Source organism: Ursus arctos, unplaced genomic scaffold (assembly GCF_023065955.2).
Source record: "Ursus arctos isolate Adak ecotype North America unplaced genomic scaffold, UrsArc2.0 scaffold_4, whole genome shotgun sequence".
Lineage (NCBI taxonomy): Eukaryota > Metazoa > Chordata > Mammalia > Carnivora > Ursidae > Ursus > Ursus arctos.
This window is the reverse complement of record NW_026623056.1, coordinates 47,114,996-47,130,677: the sequence shown is the minus strand read 5'-3', so window position 1 is coordinate 47,130,677 and position 15,682 is coordinate 47,114,996.

The following is a 15,682-nucleotide window of genomic DNA, read 5'->3' as shown; positions in this document are numbered from 1 at the left end:
TTCCTCTTTTGCAAATTCTTCTTCATGTTTATAGCTCTCACAGTTGCTATACTTTCCATGATGCTGAGTTTTCATACAAAATTATTGTGCAAATATGAGTATGGTGGTTCTTAAATGAGAAACATGCACATTTCCATCATGTTGCCTTTGAAATGGAAACTCAACCGGTTAGCACGTTAACAAGAGCAGAAGAAGCTAATTAAGAGTCTCCCTAAATCCTGAGGATGAGTTTATAGTAGAGAAGTATAAGTCAGTTTTCAAAGTTCTTACTATCACGTAAGTGAAGTTTTTGATGGGGGCAATGTGGTAATCTCACTCCTGGGGCTTGTGGCTGTAGCCTGACTAAGTTGCTTATGAAAATGTGATTTCTCAGGGCTTTGGGCAAATTTGATTTAAGGAAAGAAGCCAAGGAATTTTTGATACAGCCCTGAAGTGACAGGTTAATATTACTGGGAAAAAAGTGGAAATGTACGCTTTTCCATTTCAGTATTTCGATTTGTCAATAGGATTGGCACTATAATTATCTCTGGATTAGTCACAGGCCTACATACTTGTTAAAAGCGAATATCAAGTAAACTGTAACTTGACAGGAAATTTGTTTTAAAAGATATGACGGGGGAGGGGGCGAGAAGTTCAAGCAGAGAAAGAAGTTGAGTGTTTTAAAACTTAACTGCTAAAACTTAATATTATTTTTCAGAAGATGTTGCTGATACAGGCAGCTTCAGGGAATCTCCACTTTCTCAAGAATTCGGAAATCACAGAACCAGGAAGTTTCTAACAGTAAAAATATGTCAAGCCCTAGGCGATTCCTGGACCCTTCCTCCCTTGGGATTCTGTCTACCTTCCATTGAGCACTTGGCTTTTAACTCCTCCTAACACAGCAGAAAAACAGAAAGTATCTGTTGAATGGAAGGATATGAAAAGATTTCCTCTTGCTTCTTTCTTCCATTCACTGATCTGTTGCTCTACATTTTTATTATAACCATAATCATATACTAAACATAAGCAGTTCTTTAGGCGAGTGAGAAGTGTTGGGTTTTGTTCTTCTCTTCGCTTTTTTTTAAACAGAACTTTGTTCCTCAACAACAGAAATCACATTTAGAGATTTCGGAGGGGGGGGGCAATAAAAAAATAACAAAGCCCGGCCAGATGGAGAGACATGACAAAAAACAAATATATACTTCATACAGTGTTTGGAGTAACACCAAGCTCTTTATTTTTTTTCCCTACCTGTACATTTTCCTACATGCTGCTAAATATTCAGGATAAAATGTGTTGAAGAGAAATGTAATCATTGTAAGGGCAAAGTACAATACATACTGAGACATCAAACAACAACAACAACAACAACAACATGTCATTCCTTTCCATGATGCTGGAATATTATAATCTACAGCAGCCACAGATACGTGACACAGATATGAAAACTTTAGAGCACACACTACATTTAGGAATGTAGTCCAAAGAAATGCTTACTTGCACAAGATGCATACAAAGAACCACTGCTGTTATAACAATGTTTTTAGTAGTGAATGAAAATTAAGTTGTTCACCAGTAGGGGACGCACTGAAAGAATGATGATGAGATTTTAAAATTCATAATCATGATATTTTTCATTAAAAAATATATATTCCAAGTTAAATTTGTCCCAAACTATACAAATTTTTGTTTTCAAAAAACAATAAAAAATAACAAAATTTGTTTTCAAAATTATGACATGAACACAACAAGGATGATGAAAGGCAAATAGTAACAGATTAGACAAAATTCCAAAGTGACTATGAACAAATATGTAATTCTTGGTTTCTTTTTTCTTTTTAAGATTTTAATTATTTATTTGAGAGAGAGAGTGTGTGCGAGAGAGAGTAGGAGCAGGGAGAGAAGCAGAGGGAGAGGGAGAAGCAGACCCCCACTGAATAGGGAGCCTGACATGGGGCTTGATCCCAGGACCCTGGGATCATGACCTGAGCCGAAGGCAGACGCTTAACCAACTGAGCCACCCAGGAGCCCCAATTCTGGGTTTCTACCTTTAAGAAATTAAGCCCTATTCCTTCTCCTTGGCGTGATTACAGTGAAAATATTTAATTTTAGCATATCACCTATGTTATACTATGTTTGGAATATGGTAAGTACCATAATCATAGTAGGCTCAACAAATGGTCACCTTTCATTTTTTTTCCTTTCTATATAATGCTAGTTTAATAATAACAAGTGTTTTTGTATTTGCTTCATTCAGATTAATGTATGATATGGTAAAAAAAAATAACAACACACAAAAATTATCATTGACCTACGTTAGGGAATTTTTTCTATTTTGCCTGCTTATACCCCACCTGGTGCTAAGATATTTAATTAAATTCAGTCAAATTACTGAATACCCATAATTTATTCTGCATTTTGCTAGGTACATTGGAGATGACAGACGTAAGTACTACAACGATTCTTCCCAAGAGGCAACATACGAGAGGAAAATAATTATAATGCAGTGAGAAGTATAATATAGAAATAGACGCAAGTCACAATGACACCACAGAGGAGGGCCTGCTTAACTAGATGTTTGAGGGAACGACAGAGCAGGCTTCCCTTCTGGAAGACATGATTTTTTTTTTTTTTAAGATTTTATTTATTTATTTGACAGAGAGAGAGACAGCCAGTGAGAGAGGGAACACAAGCAGGGGGAGTGGGAGAGGAAGAAGCAGGCTCCCAGTGGAGGAGCCTGATGTGGGGCTCGATCCCAGAACGCTGGGATCATGCCCTGAGCAGAAGGCAGACGCTTAACGACTGCACCACCCAGGTGTCTCAAGAAAGACAGGATTTTTGAGGTGGGCTTGGAAGGTTGACTAGATGGATAAGGAGGCAACAAGTGCTAGCCCAAGATTAAGACATAGAGAAAACCATGTAAAATGCTTTTACATTTGGAAGAATTGTGAGTGTACCTCCCCCAGGAGCAAAACACAAAGAGGGAAGTGAGAGGTGGAAACAGGAATGGAGAAGGGGGCTAGTGTTAGTGCTGGGAGACCCTCAGCAAGCTCCCAAAGCCCTCTGACACAGCTACATTGTATTTCTTTTCTTTCTTTTGAGAAGCATATGAGTTTTAAAATGTCTATTTTGCTTAAGGATGCTACAGTAGGAACTCTGTGATCCTTTTCCAAAAGATAAACTTTACCGAGAAAACAGAAAATGTATGGTCTATGGAATCTCTGCACAAAATCTCTTTGTTTGGAGATCAGGCTGACTTCCCATCTAAAATTCTGCTAGAGAAAATAAACTTGCCCTCAGTTGAAAAGCTTTGTGACCAGATGCCATTGCAGTCCTATAAGTCTGTTTTATAGGAAATAACAAAAGGGGTCACTTTTCTCTCCACCTGAGTAGCCACCCAGAAGTACCCATATAGCATGGCTATGGTAGAATTCAAACTCCTCCTTGGCTACCTACTGACTGACCCATTGAGCCATTTCATCTCAGTATTTTCTGTACATTTAAAGAAACCTTACTTTTGTCAGAAGGCTTGAAACTGTGTAAGACCTAAATTTGCTTAGCACTGTCATGGATAGTGAATAAAAAAAACATAAAAACTATTCCCTGATATTCCGAAACTTTTTATCTCACTAAAATTTAAGAGTTAATATTAGTCCTGACCCAGAAGGGGAAAACATTTCTAAATATTTGGCTGTTACCAAAATGGCTACATTATAAAAGCACTCACGTGCTTTACTAGAGAAATGCCAAATGCTTTGGAGTTAGGCTGCTTGTAAATCTACTGTAAAACCGTCTGGGCCTGGTTCTTTTGAAAGTAGTTCTATTTACTTCTTTCTCTCCTTCCTTCCTTCCTTCCTTCCTTCCTTCCTTCCTTCCTTCCTTCTAACATCCCAATCTCTTCCATCGTTATTGATTTGTTTAGGTTTTCTCTTCTGGAGTGAGGTTTGGTAATTGGATGTCTGTTTTACCTGGCAGGAATGAATTATAAACATGCATTACTAGTAATTTGCCAATCTTAACAATCCTTGAGGTTTATGTTTTATACCTGCATTGCTCTCTCCATGTATTCATTTTCCTTTCTAGGGAAAAAAGAAATCCTACTTTGCAGGCTTCCTGCAAGGTCCATCTCCTTTTGGCATACACTCACAGGATGGCAAGGAAGCAAGATAGAATCAGAATCCATATAAGTGCAAAATTTATTGATCCTATAAGATGGTACAGAGATTTGTTTTTCTTTTAATAAAATTTTACACAGATGAATTGGAATTATTTTTTTTAATTGTTTCTGTGTAGCTCTGTTTCTATTGTTTGATTGGATAGTCATATACTGGAAGTAGGAAAAGACAACTATATTGCTATCCACTGATCCACTCATACATTATTCAACATGCATTCAGGGGACAATATTTTGTCACATATAATAAAAAATAACACTGGTAATTAGCTACCTTAAAAGACTGATAATAGGAATATTTTCAAACTAAAAATCTCCTCTATGACCATGAACCATATCATGAAAGTTTTGAAAGTGTCAAAATAATTGACACTGTGCAGATGACAGAATTATTGCCAGTGTATACATTGAACAATCCATAATCAGTAGAGTTATTGAACAAATAGTTGGGGATCATACTTGAGGTAAACAGCATTAGCACTTTGACCACTTCAGTCTGCTGTCACTTGTAGCAGGAACATGTTAAAAGTTTAACTTGAAAAGCTGAGCCTGGAGGTCTTAAATCTAGTTAAGCAGAAACTTTATCGTGGTACTTGGCTTGTACCAAAGATGTATAAGCAAGGAACCCTCCACTGGACAACTGCTCCACTAGGTTTTTACTAAAAACTGATAAGGCTGGTCTCCTAAAAAATCTATTTCTTTACTCTCCCCTGACTCACAGTGTCATTGATACACCTTGGCTCCATATTTTTTAACTGTTTTATTATAGATACATCTATTGCAAAATCCAGCCTTTTGCCATTGCTTTACAATGTTACGCTTTTTTTGTGATTAATGCTAATTGTTTTTAATGGATTGCTTTCCAACTTTAATTCAACCTTATTATAAAGTTGGTGTCATATTGCAACCCTGTGTCTCTATATTTCTCATGTACCATACTTTTATTGCAGGTGGGAAACCAAATGCAAATCCAACAAATTATGAGCCCTTCCAAACTTAACTTCCCATTAGAGGCTGACACACCCTAAAATGATGAACAAACATACACCTAAAAGATAACTACTTCCCTAGAGATGAGATTTTAGCAAAGGTGTCCCATAATATAGAGATTTTAACACAGAAAAAAAAGTGCATAAGAAGACAAATTTTCCCATCTTTTGCTACCCCTCAAACCCAGTCCTTTAATGCTTGCTCAAAGCAATTGCATGGCTGAACAGGTCTTGAGAAATCACTGGCATTCAAATACTTCTTTATAGTAAGTACAAAGAAGACTCATATCATACCCAGGTAAACAGAGAGGGGAACCATGAAGAATCTATCTAAACAATAATTTTTGGTGAAAATTACAAATTTTTTTTTAAAGATTTTATTTATTTATTCGACAGAGATAGAGACAGCCAGTGAGAGAGGGAACACAAGCAGGGGGAGTGGGAGAGGAAGAAGCAGGCTTCCAGAAGAGAAGCCTGATGTGGGACTCGATCCCGGAATGCCGGGATCACGCCCTGAGCCGAAGGCAGACGCTTAACTGCTGTGCCACCCAGGCGCCCCTGAAAATTACCAATGTTAACAGGAGAAAAAATATACATATATATGTGTACACACACACACACACACACACACACACACACACACACATATGTATATATATATACAACTATGCAAATATTTGTAATATGCGAATGATAGAAAATACAATTCTGAAGGAGACACTCTAGGAAAAGAAGACGCATTTGTATGGCTAAATTCTCAAGGAAATTTTTAATGAATTCTATAAAATAAGAGATAAAAGGGGAATTGGAAGAGTTTCAGAATTCACTTGAAAGACAAATATATCAACACTGTTAGCAGCAAAACTAGTGCTAAATAACATAGAAAACCAAGTGGAAAGCCACTAGAATTGAAAATACTGCAAAAGAGACAAATTAATGAAAAATAAGATGATTTGCACAGAGGATGGATGAGGCTGATCCAATCAGATTAGTAACAGACATAACTGCAGAAATGAACTAACAAGTAAGTCAGAGAATGTATTTGAAGATACGAAAGAATACTTCATTAAAATGAAAGTATCTAAATAAAATTATTGTTAACAAAACATTATTAAAAAATCTCATACTAGACACTGCAGTAAAAACATGAATTTCAAGGATAAAGAAAAAAAATCTGACACAAATTGCCTATAAATACTAAGGCAAAATATCTGGCTCACCTAAGACATCTCTAGGTACAAAGCAATTTGATGAGGTGATTTTGACATAGCCCTTTCCACATTCCTCGGATGACAAAGGGACATTCTGAATTAACTTAGAAAAAAATAGCTTAGTATTTTTTAAATTGCATAATAGGTAGAACAAACACCTATTCCATCTTAAAGATTTATTTATTTATTTTACAGAGAGAGAAAGAGAAAGAGAGAGAGGGTGAGACTGCAAAAGACTGCTCACGCCCAAGCAGGTGGATGGTCAGAGGGTTAGGGAGAAAAGCAGACTCCCCGCTAAGCCTGACATGGCAGCTTGATCTCACAACCTTGAGATCATGACCTGAACTGAAATCAAGAATCCCATACTTAATCGACCGAGCCACCCAGACACCCCTGTTCTATCTTAAATAAGCATCCCACCCCTGGCTCTGTTTTATGTGTGTATCCTCAAGATTGTCTAATTTTCTCTTTGATGTCAAAAATGTCAGTGGTTTGCTAACCTTTCATTATAATTTTGCTTTCAATTTGTCTTTATATTTTTATCAGGTTTTCTTTATATATTTTATTACTTCTTTGTTGCATAAAGTTCATTGTATTTATATATTTTTATTGTACTGTCCCCTTTGGCAATTAAAAATTTACTTCATTTGTCTGATTTGATGATTTTTATAATGAATTCTAAATATGTATGATTTAATATCTTGACCCAGGATTGTATTTTGCTTTTTGTATTTGTTTATTGTATCTTTGAACAGTATTTACATTCAAACTTCTAAATTTTTTTTTAAATTATGTCATGTTAGTCATCATACAGTACATCATTAGTTTTTGATGTAGTGTTCCATGATTCATTGTTTGCATATAACACCCAGTGTCCATGCAATACGTTCCCTCCTTAAATACCCATCACCGGGCTAACCCATCCCCCCACCGCCCTCCCCTCTAAAACCCTCTGTTTGTTTCCCAGAGTCCATAGTCTCTCATGGTTCATCTTCCCCTCTGTTTTCCCCCCTTCATTTTTCCCTTCCTTCTCCTAATGTCCTCCCTGCTATTCCTTATGTTCCACAAATAAGTGAAACCATATGATAATTGTCTTTCTCTGCTTGACTTATTTCACTTAGCATAATCCTCTCCAGTTCCATCCATGTTAATGCAAATGTTGGGTAATCATTCTTTCTTAAGACAATTTGGTTTTGATAAATCTCTTATAATTTCATATATTTTTAAAAACACATTTCAGGGGTGCCTGGGTGGCACAGCGGTTAAGCGTCTGCCTTCGGCTCAGGGCGTGATCCCAGCGTTATGGGATCGAGCCCCACATCAGGCTCCTCCGCTATGAGCCTGCTTCTTCCTCTCCCACTCCCCCTGCTTGTGTTCCCTCTCTTGCTGGCTGTCTCTCTCTCTGTCAAATAAATAAATAAAATCTTAAAAAAAAAAACACATTTCAAATGTTTTCCTTTTAGTAGATATGCTTTTTATTAAGTCATATCCCCTACCCGTCTGTAAGCTTTCTATTTTTTACTTTTTTTCTTTTAATGCTGTTTCCTGTTTTCTTTCTTTTCTCACTTTCCCTACAGGTCAACTTTCTTTAATCACATCTTCCCCTATCCCCCATCCCCTGCAGTGGGAAAATAAGAATAGCTTTTAGGTTTTTTTTTTTTTTTTTGGTTTTGTTTTTGTTTTTTCTTGCCATCTAAACTCTGAAAGTGCTGATAGCTACGATATTTCTCAACTTTACAAAAAGAAAACCAATATCTGGTACTTAAATTTCTCATCTCTTTTTTTTCCAATTCTCAATTTTGTTAGTAGGCTTGAGTTTTTACTCAGTCTTTTAGATCTAAAGTATAGCTGTTATTGGCATTCAAGTACTCCTTTAGAGTACAAAGAAGACTCATGTCACGCCCTGGTAAACAGAGAGGGGAACCATGAAGAATCTGTCCAAACAATAATTCTTGAAAGTTTATTTCAAAAATTATAAACTTTAATAAGGTTTTAAATATAATTTCACATTATATTTCTATTTATTGCAATCTTAAAATGTAGTCATTGCACAACAGGATTTCATTCACACCATTTCCTCTCCAATTAAGAGTTCCTTTTTTAGACAAAATACTGTCACATTTTACATATGGTTAAATTCTACTGACAGCATGTAGGATTACATTGATCTCCATCAAACTGTCATTGAAAATCCCTTAAATTACAGAATTATGAGCAATATATACTCCATTATCTCCTGTAGCAGTCTAAAGTTCTTATTGGGACCGTACATGCTATGTGAGAGCTGCATATGTGAGAGCTGCATATGTGAAAGAGATTCACTGTAATCCAAATGTAATATTACTTACTGAGATCTGTTTTGACCAGGTCTCATTATCTTAGTTTGAAAAACTCTTGTGAAAAAAAAAAAAAGAAAGCCCCTAAGTAACTAACTTCTGTATTTTACATAACTGAGGATATAATTCGCCACATACATACTGTGCTATGAGGATACCCAGGGATCATTCCTTTGGTTTCAATAATAGAGTAGTTATACTCAGCAATATTTCTGTTATTATATTCATACACTATGAATCATGTAACTAATCATGAAACTCTCTTTCTCTTGGCTACTTGGATGTCACAGACAAATTTATGGCAATTGATTGACATATTCTTGTCTAAATATACATTTTTATCTTTATCTCCTTTATTTCAACATGTATTTACATGAATGCCAAATTTCTCATCAAATATTTTTATTCATTTTGACTATCATCTGATGTATATTCTTTGTCAATCAATCTCATTTAGGAATAAGGTACAGTATAAATCATTAGTAATCTAGAGCATCTATTAGGCATGTATCATACTGGAAGGCAAGTTTACAGATAGAAATCTAAAGATTAAGTATAAAATAAAGGTTCTAAGTGATAACTGAAATGAAACAGAAGGACAACTCAGACTGCTGAAATGGTTAGGAAAGGCTTTAGGGAGGATGTAGAGGTTAAGCTTGGTTTTGGGAGAAGTAGGAAAAGTATTTTTCCATTAGAAAAAAATGCAAAGGAAGAAACTATAAAGGCATATATGAGGACTGATAAAGGAAGACATCCTACTAGAATAAAGGTGGCTGTAAGAAGAAAGCAATAAAGTTAAAACAGGCATTGGGTAAAGAAAATGTCAAGATGTTGTTATCATTAAACAACTGTGAACTTTATCCTGCTGGCACATGGGTGTCATTGATAATGGATGGAAAGAAAATCGGCATTGATAAAACTACTTTTAAAAGAAAAAACTTACCTTAAAATATAAATAAAAAGAAAAGAAAAAACTTATCTTGCAATAATGTGTCTAGTAGATTACATAAGGTTGCAGAGATAAGGAAGTCCGTTAGAAAACTACAGTGACAGCTCAGGCATGATATCTAACACAGAATACAAATGTTTAATACATGTTCATTCAATAAATTAATGACTGACATAACAAAGGAATGGATAAGAGGGAAAAGGAACACCATTTACTAAGATGGATAAGAAAACAATTACAAATGGTGAAGTGACAGAATTGGAAACTAATTGCAAAAGAAGGTGTAGAAAAGATTAGAAATTCAGATGATTATCATGTTGGCAAAATATGAAACACAAGAACAGTAACATCTTTACTGAAGATGACTAATTTGATTTTAATTATATTGAATTTGAGGTGAAAAAATCTAGATGAAAATATTTAAGTATATTTAGAATATAAGATTATAAGGCAGAGATTTTTTTATTTATTTCATTCACTGATTTACCCCAAGCACTTAGAAAAGTACATGGTACATAGTGGGCATTCAATATATATGTCTTATATTAAATTGAAATGTTTAGGCAAATGTGACTTGACTGACATTCCCAATAGACATTATGTCTCATGGTAATTAGGTACATTATCTACATAAAAATAATATTGAAAGCATTCTTCTGAAGTGAACATAAAATAATGTAGCAATACTTTTTTTTGTGTACATTTACCCAGAATTTATTTTGATCTTATTGGATTATCTTTTTTTTTTTAAAGATTTTTATTTATTTATTCAACAGAGATAGAGACAGCCAGCAAGAGAGGGAACACAAGCAGGGGGAGTGGGAGAGGAAGAAGCAGGCTCATAGCGGAGGAGCCGATGTGGGGCTCGATCCCATAACGCCAGGATCACGCCCTGAGCCGAAGGCAGACGCTTAACCACTGTGCCACCCAGGCGCCCCCTTATTGGATTATCTTATTAAATATTCTTGGTAACAATTGAACAGAGATTGAGAGTACCATAAATCCATATTGAAAAACACTCCATAGATTTATATGAAAGAGAAGGAGTTTCTGACTCATACTTTACTGGGAAGCTGAGACCTGTTGTATGTGAAATTATTCTATGCATTCTGGCTTAAAAATATTTTGGTATCAGGGTGTCTGGGTGGCTCAGTCAGTTAGGCATCTGAGTTGGGCTCAGGTCATGATCTTAGGGTTCTGGGATCTAGCCCTTCTTTAGGCTGTCTGCTCAGCGGGGAGTCTTCTCTCCCTCTCACCATCCTTCTGTGCTCTCTTTCTCTCTCTCAAATAAATAAATAAAATCTTTAAAAAAATACTTTGGCAACTTAAAAAAAATATTTGGCATTAGGTATTCCCTGTGTAATATATCTTTTCCAAAGAAGCATAATACAAACTAAGAATAGAAATTAAGCTCAAAGAGCCCAAGGAGTTACATGGAGGGCTTCTCTTCTCACTATTATTAAATAGAAAATAGTTCATTGAATGCATTAGATCCTATTAGCTTTCAGCATATTACTGAAAAAAAAAGTTGGTATGACAGTGTCTACTCACAGTAATGTGCAGATCTGTGGAACAAAGGCAGAAAGAAAAAGGGATAATTTCACTTCATCAAAAAATAAATATGAACAAATGATATTTTCTTGCTCTTTCTTATAATAATCCACACCTGATTTAAGAAATATTCATGAGGTCTATAAATTGTAATTACCTCATTTTTATACTTCCTGAAAAGAGAAAAAATAAAAAGGAGATCTGATACTACTACTGCTGTGTTAACAATATAAACTTAAAATTATATACTAACCACTTTTCCATGATGTTTTATTGATTTTCTTTTGGTTCAACTTCATTGATTAAACGAGACAAAATATATGGTATTGAGGTTTCTCACTGATGTTTTCATCAAGACTGGATAAAATCCAAATGATACAGTATCTTCTAGCCTGAATCAAAGCCCTGATTTTATAGGATAGTTGTCTATTTTTTTTCTTTCTTTCAAGGGCTGGTTTCTTTCACTTGTTACTTAATATTTAAGTACAAAAGTGATATTTTCACAGTCTCACTTCCTCATAAATAATAAAAATCAAAATAAATATTTTAATAAAAAATTTTCTAAGTCATCATTATCAGCCCTAAAAACAATAGCCAAATGGTATTTGAGCAAGAGAGAACAAGAAAAAGAGAGAGAAGGAGAGGAGAAAAAAATAATTAAGAGAAGAAAAAATTTTGATCATTTATTTATCAGTTGGACTTAGTATTAAGTAAATATTTAATATTTTCTTTTATCTTGGGGACTTTCTGAAGATTCATACTATATAAGTCATATAACATAAGAATTTGCTCCACCATGCATAAGAATCCTGTGCAACGGTGTATATCTGTGAATTATTTCATGGCCCCCAACAACAACAAAATTGTCCAGATGAAGGCAAATGAGTGTCTGTCAGAGATTCTGAGAACTAATCCAGAATACCCAAACCTAAGCTCTCATGAAATATGCCCAGTTTAGGTCTGCATTGTCAGCTCCCTCTCTTATCATTTCTTATCTCTCAAGCCATTCTTTTATTTAATATGCTGTGTGCCCATTAAAAACAAAAACAACAACAAACCTAAAAGTATAGATTTTCCTTTATTATCTAGTTTGTGATACTGCTTTGTTTCTTTTTTCTTTTACTTTTTGTTTTGTTTTAGATTTCTTTTTTTTCTTTTCATTTTTAGATTTTATGTGAGGTGCTTAAATTCTGCTTTTAACTCTTAAACCACTTCTCATAAAACCAAACCAGGAAATAACAATTTTGATCAAAAGTTGCATATAAGCAACAGTTTATTTTATATTACATAATTAATTATAATGTTGGATACAACATCTGATCTCTCTGCCTCTAAGCATCTGTTTCCCGTATTCCTGAAATCCTCATCAAGTTAACTCCTACTCATGCGTACCACATTTTTCTACAGGCCATTTGGTTAAATGGGGAGCTCCACTGCCTGAGATCCCTTTACCTGCTGGGTTCCTGGTTAGATCTGGCCCAATGAGTAAAAACATGGGAGATCTGAGAAGTGAAAGTGAGCTAACAACATTATCCTTCAACGGTCTTACTGTGATCACATAGATGGCAGAGAGACACGGTAGTCCCTGGCGGATTGCAGTTTGTTCTCGTTCTTCTCCACTCTGTGACCAACTCTTCTACCCGACTGTTGACAACCTGATAACTAACAGTGACCCCAGATCAAAAGAGGCAGAAGATACACAGAAACAAGAGCTTCCTCTCAAATTCTTTAGGAATTTCCCTTACAACCAACCTCTTAGTTGGTTACATTTGCATATCTATATTAATATTCACAAGTGACAAAATTCTAGCTTGATTTCTTTAAGCAAATCACAGTTCTTATAGTGGATGTATCAGTTAGTTAAGTCATGAATATAGAAACTACAGAAGTATTTAAAATAGGAATAGATTTAACACTGGAGATCAGAGATTTGCCTAATTGTTGGAAGAGCTAGGACAGAGAAGATCAGAAAGCTCCTGGTAGATTTCACAAAACTGGGAAGTGTAGAAATTATAGAAAATTGCCACTCATGTTCTCAGGGCTTACAACAACGAAGTGGATGACTCTCAGGAGGGCACATGGAAGTGGCTGGCAAACACTCACAACTGACATCTGCCAAAGCCATGTGCCTGTTCATAGCTGTTGGCTAAAGAATAATTACTTCTGTTTTTCTTCCATTTCCCAAATATTTTGAGAGTACCTCTCATTGGTAGAAATAACCATACTGGCAGGAGATAATGGTAAATCTAGTTTCCAAATTCTAGTTCCTATCATATATGGGAAAGCTTAGACAGGAAGGGTGTTATATGTGATATAGTGATTGCTTTTGATATAAAAATTCATTTAGAGGCATTTATCTCCTCGAACCTCAACACATAATTTAGTTTTTCCTCCCATTATTATTATTATTATTATTATTTGCCCATTGGTAAAATTTAAGTCTCTTCTAAAAGTGATAAGATTATATACTCTTCTATTGTGTCACACATATGCTATTTTATTCTTAAATAATAACCAACTTTTCTAATTATTCTCTTGAAGGAAAGTTATAATACACACATAGAGATTTGAAGCAGCATGTGTGAAAAACATCTGAAAAAAATTAAAGTTTCTGGACAGATGTTATAAGAGTCTTGTAGAAAAAGCTATCAGCATTACAATCCCAATTCTAATTTACTTTACATCAGGCATTTAAATTTATTATCTTTAGGCCATATGTTCCAAATGAAGCTTGGTTCTATATTCATGAATCAGTTGACAATGAATAGTTAAGTTCTGCTAATTCAGAAAGGTGAAGTTGAGTGAGCTTATTTAAATGGTAGAATATTTGTAACTACAAATTCTATATACCATCAGAAAACTTCCAAAAAAGACCTGCCATATGTTTTAAACCGTGATGGAAATGGTTTAAAAAAAAACCTGCAGCTTTTATGCAGCTATACTTGAGAATATCTTAGCATTTCCATTAAAATTCTATTTTGAGAGTTTTAAACTTGGCTCTAAAATTCATTGTAGACTAAAACTTAACATGTGAAATCTAAGAGAATATTAAGTAACAGAATATGTTAAAATAATTAAACAGCTTCAACATTTTATAGGTCTTTAATACTTTAGCAGTACAGTTAGATTTAAATTATTAAAAAAATTTGTGCCACATGGACTATTGGTTGTGGCTCATTTCTGTATAATAATGAACCGTCCCAGCACAACAGTCATAATCTATGTGAACATTGCACTCTACTTGCTGGAAAGAGCAAAAATGACTACAGGTAGAAAAACTGGGAATGGGAGGCAGGATTCCCTGAACTTCCAAAGACAAATAAAAAAGTCAAGGATATATTCCAGATTCTCTGAAAAGTAGCCCATTTAAATGGGAAGCAGTGTGTTATCCCTGCAAATTTAGAGACTGGGTACCAAATGCTTAAGTAGAACCTGAACAGAAGTTAAATAGAACTGAATATATGAACTTGAGATTCCTTCCAGTTGAAGGAGTCCGTGAAGATCATACAAAGAATATGTTTATATTGTGATGTAAAGCCTGATTCTCTCCCCTGAAACCCAGCTCAATCAGGGTCAGTATGAATTATCAGCTCAGAAAGGCTGCAGAAGGAGAGACCCACTCTTGTCTAGAGCATGGTTCCAGGAATACATTCCTAGAGGAAACCTGTTGATCCTCTGTGGTTTACCCTGGGTTAAAGGGATGATGCAGAAGAATGAAGAGCTTCTGTATTGTGTTAAAGTCACGTTGGAATCAGAGAAAGATGTGTTTGAGCCTTGGGTTCTGCCATTTTCAGTCTGTGTGCTCTTGGGCAACAAAATAACCTCTCTAAATTTCAATTTACTAATCTAGAAAATGGGGTGATAATATAAACCTCAGAGGTTTTTAAAATTAAGATTAACTAGATAACTATAAAGCAGCAACAATGTGCTTATCACATACCAAAATTCAATAAAACCTAATTGTTGTTATTTTATATGTGTGGAAACCAAACACTGTTTCATTGACTGGAACCACCTACTACCACTATTCCAGCTATTATCAAGAGGAGGGTCCACCTGGTTACTTTTGATTCTCCCTCTGACATTGATTATCACACCCATGGGTATCAGGAAGGTGTTAAGAAGGCAGAAGATAAAAGAATAGTACTTGAGGTTGAGGACCAAATTCAATTTTTTTCTGAAATAGTATTACTTGATTTGAATATTGATCTTTCAGATCCATTTAGTTCTAATAATTTTTTTTAAGATTTTATTTATTTATTTGACACAGAGAGACAGCCAGCAAGGGAGGGAACACAAGCAGGGGGAGTAGGAGAAGAAGAAGCAGGCTCCCAGTGGAGGAGCCTGATGTGGGGCTCAATCCCAGAACACTGGGATCACGCCCTGAGCTGAAGGCAGATGCTTAACGACTGAGCCACCCAGACGCCCCTAGTTCTAATAAATTTTTGCATTACCTTAGTTCATTCATTAAGGCTTTGTTGGACACCAAGTTC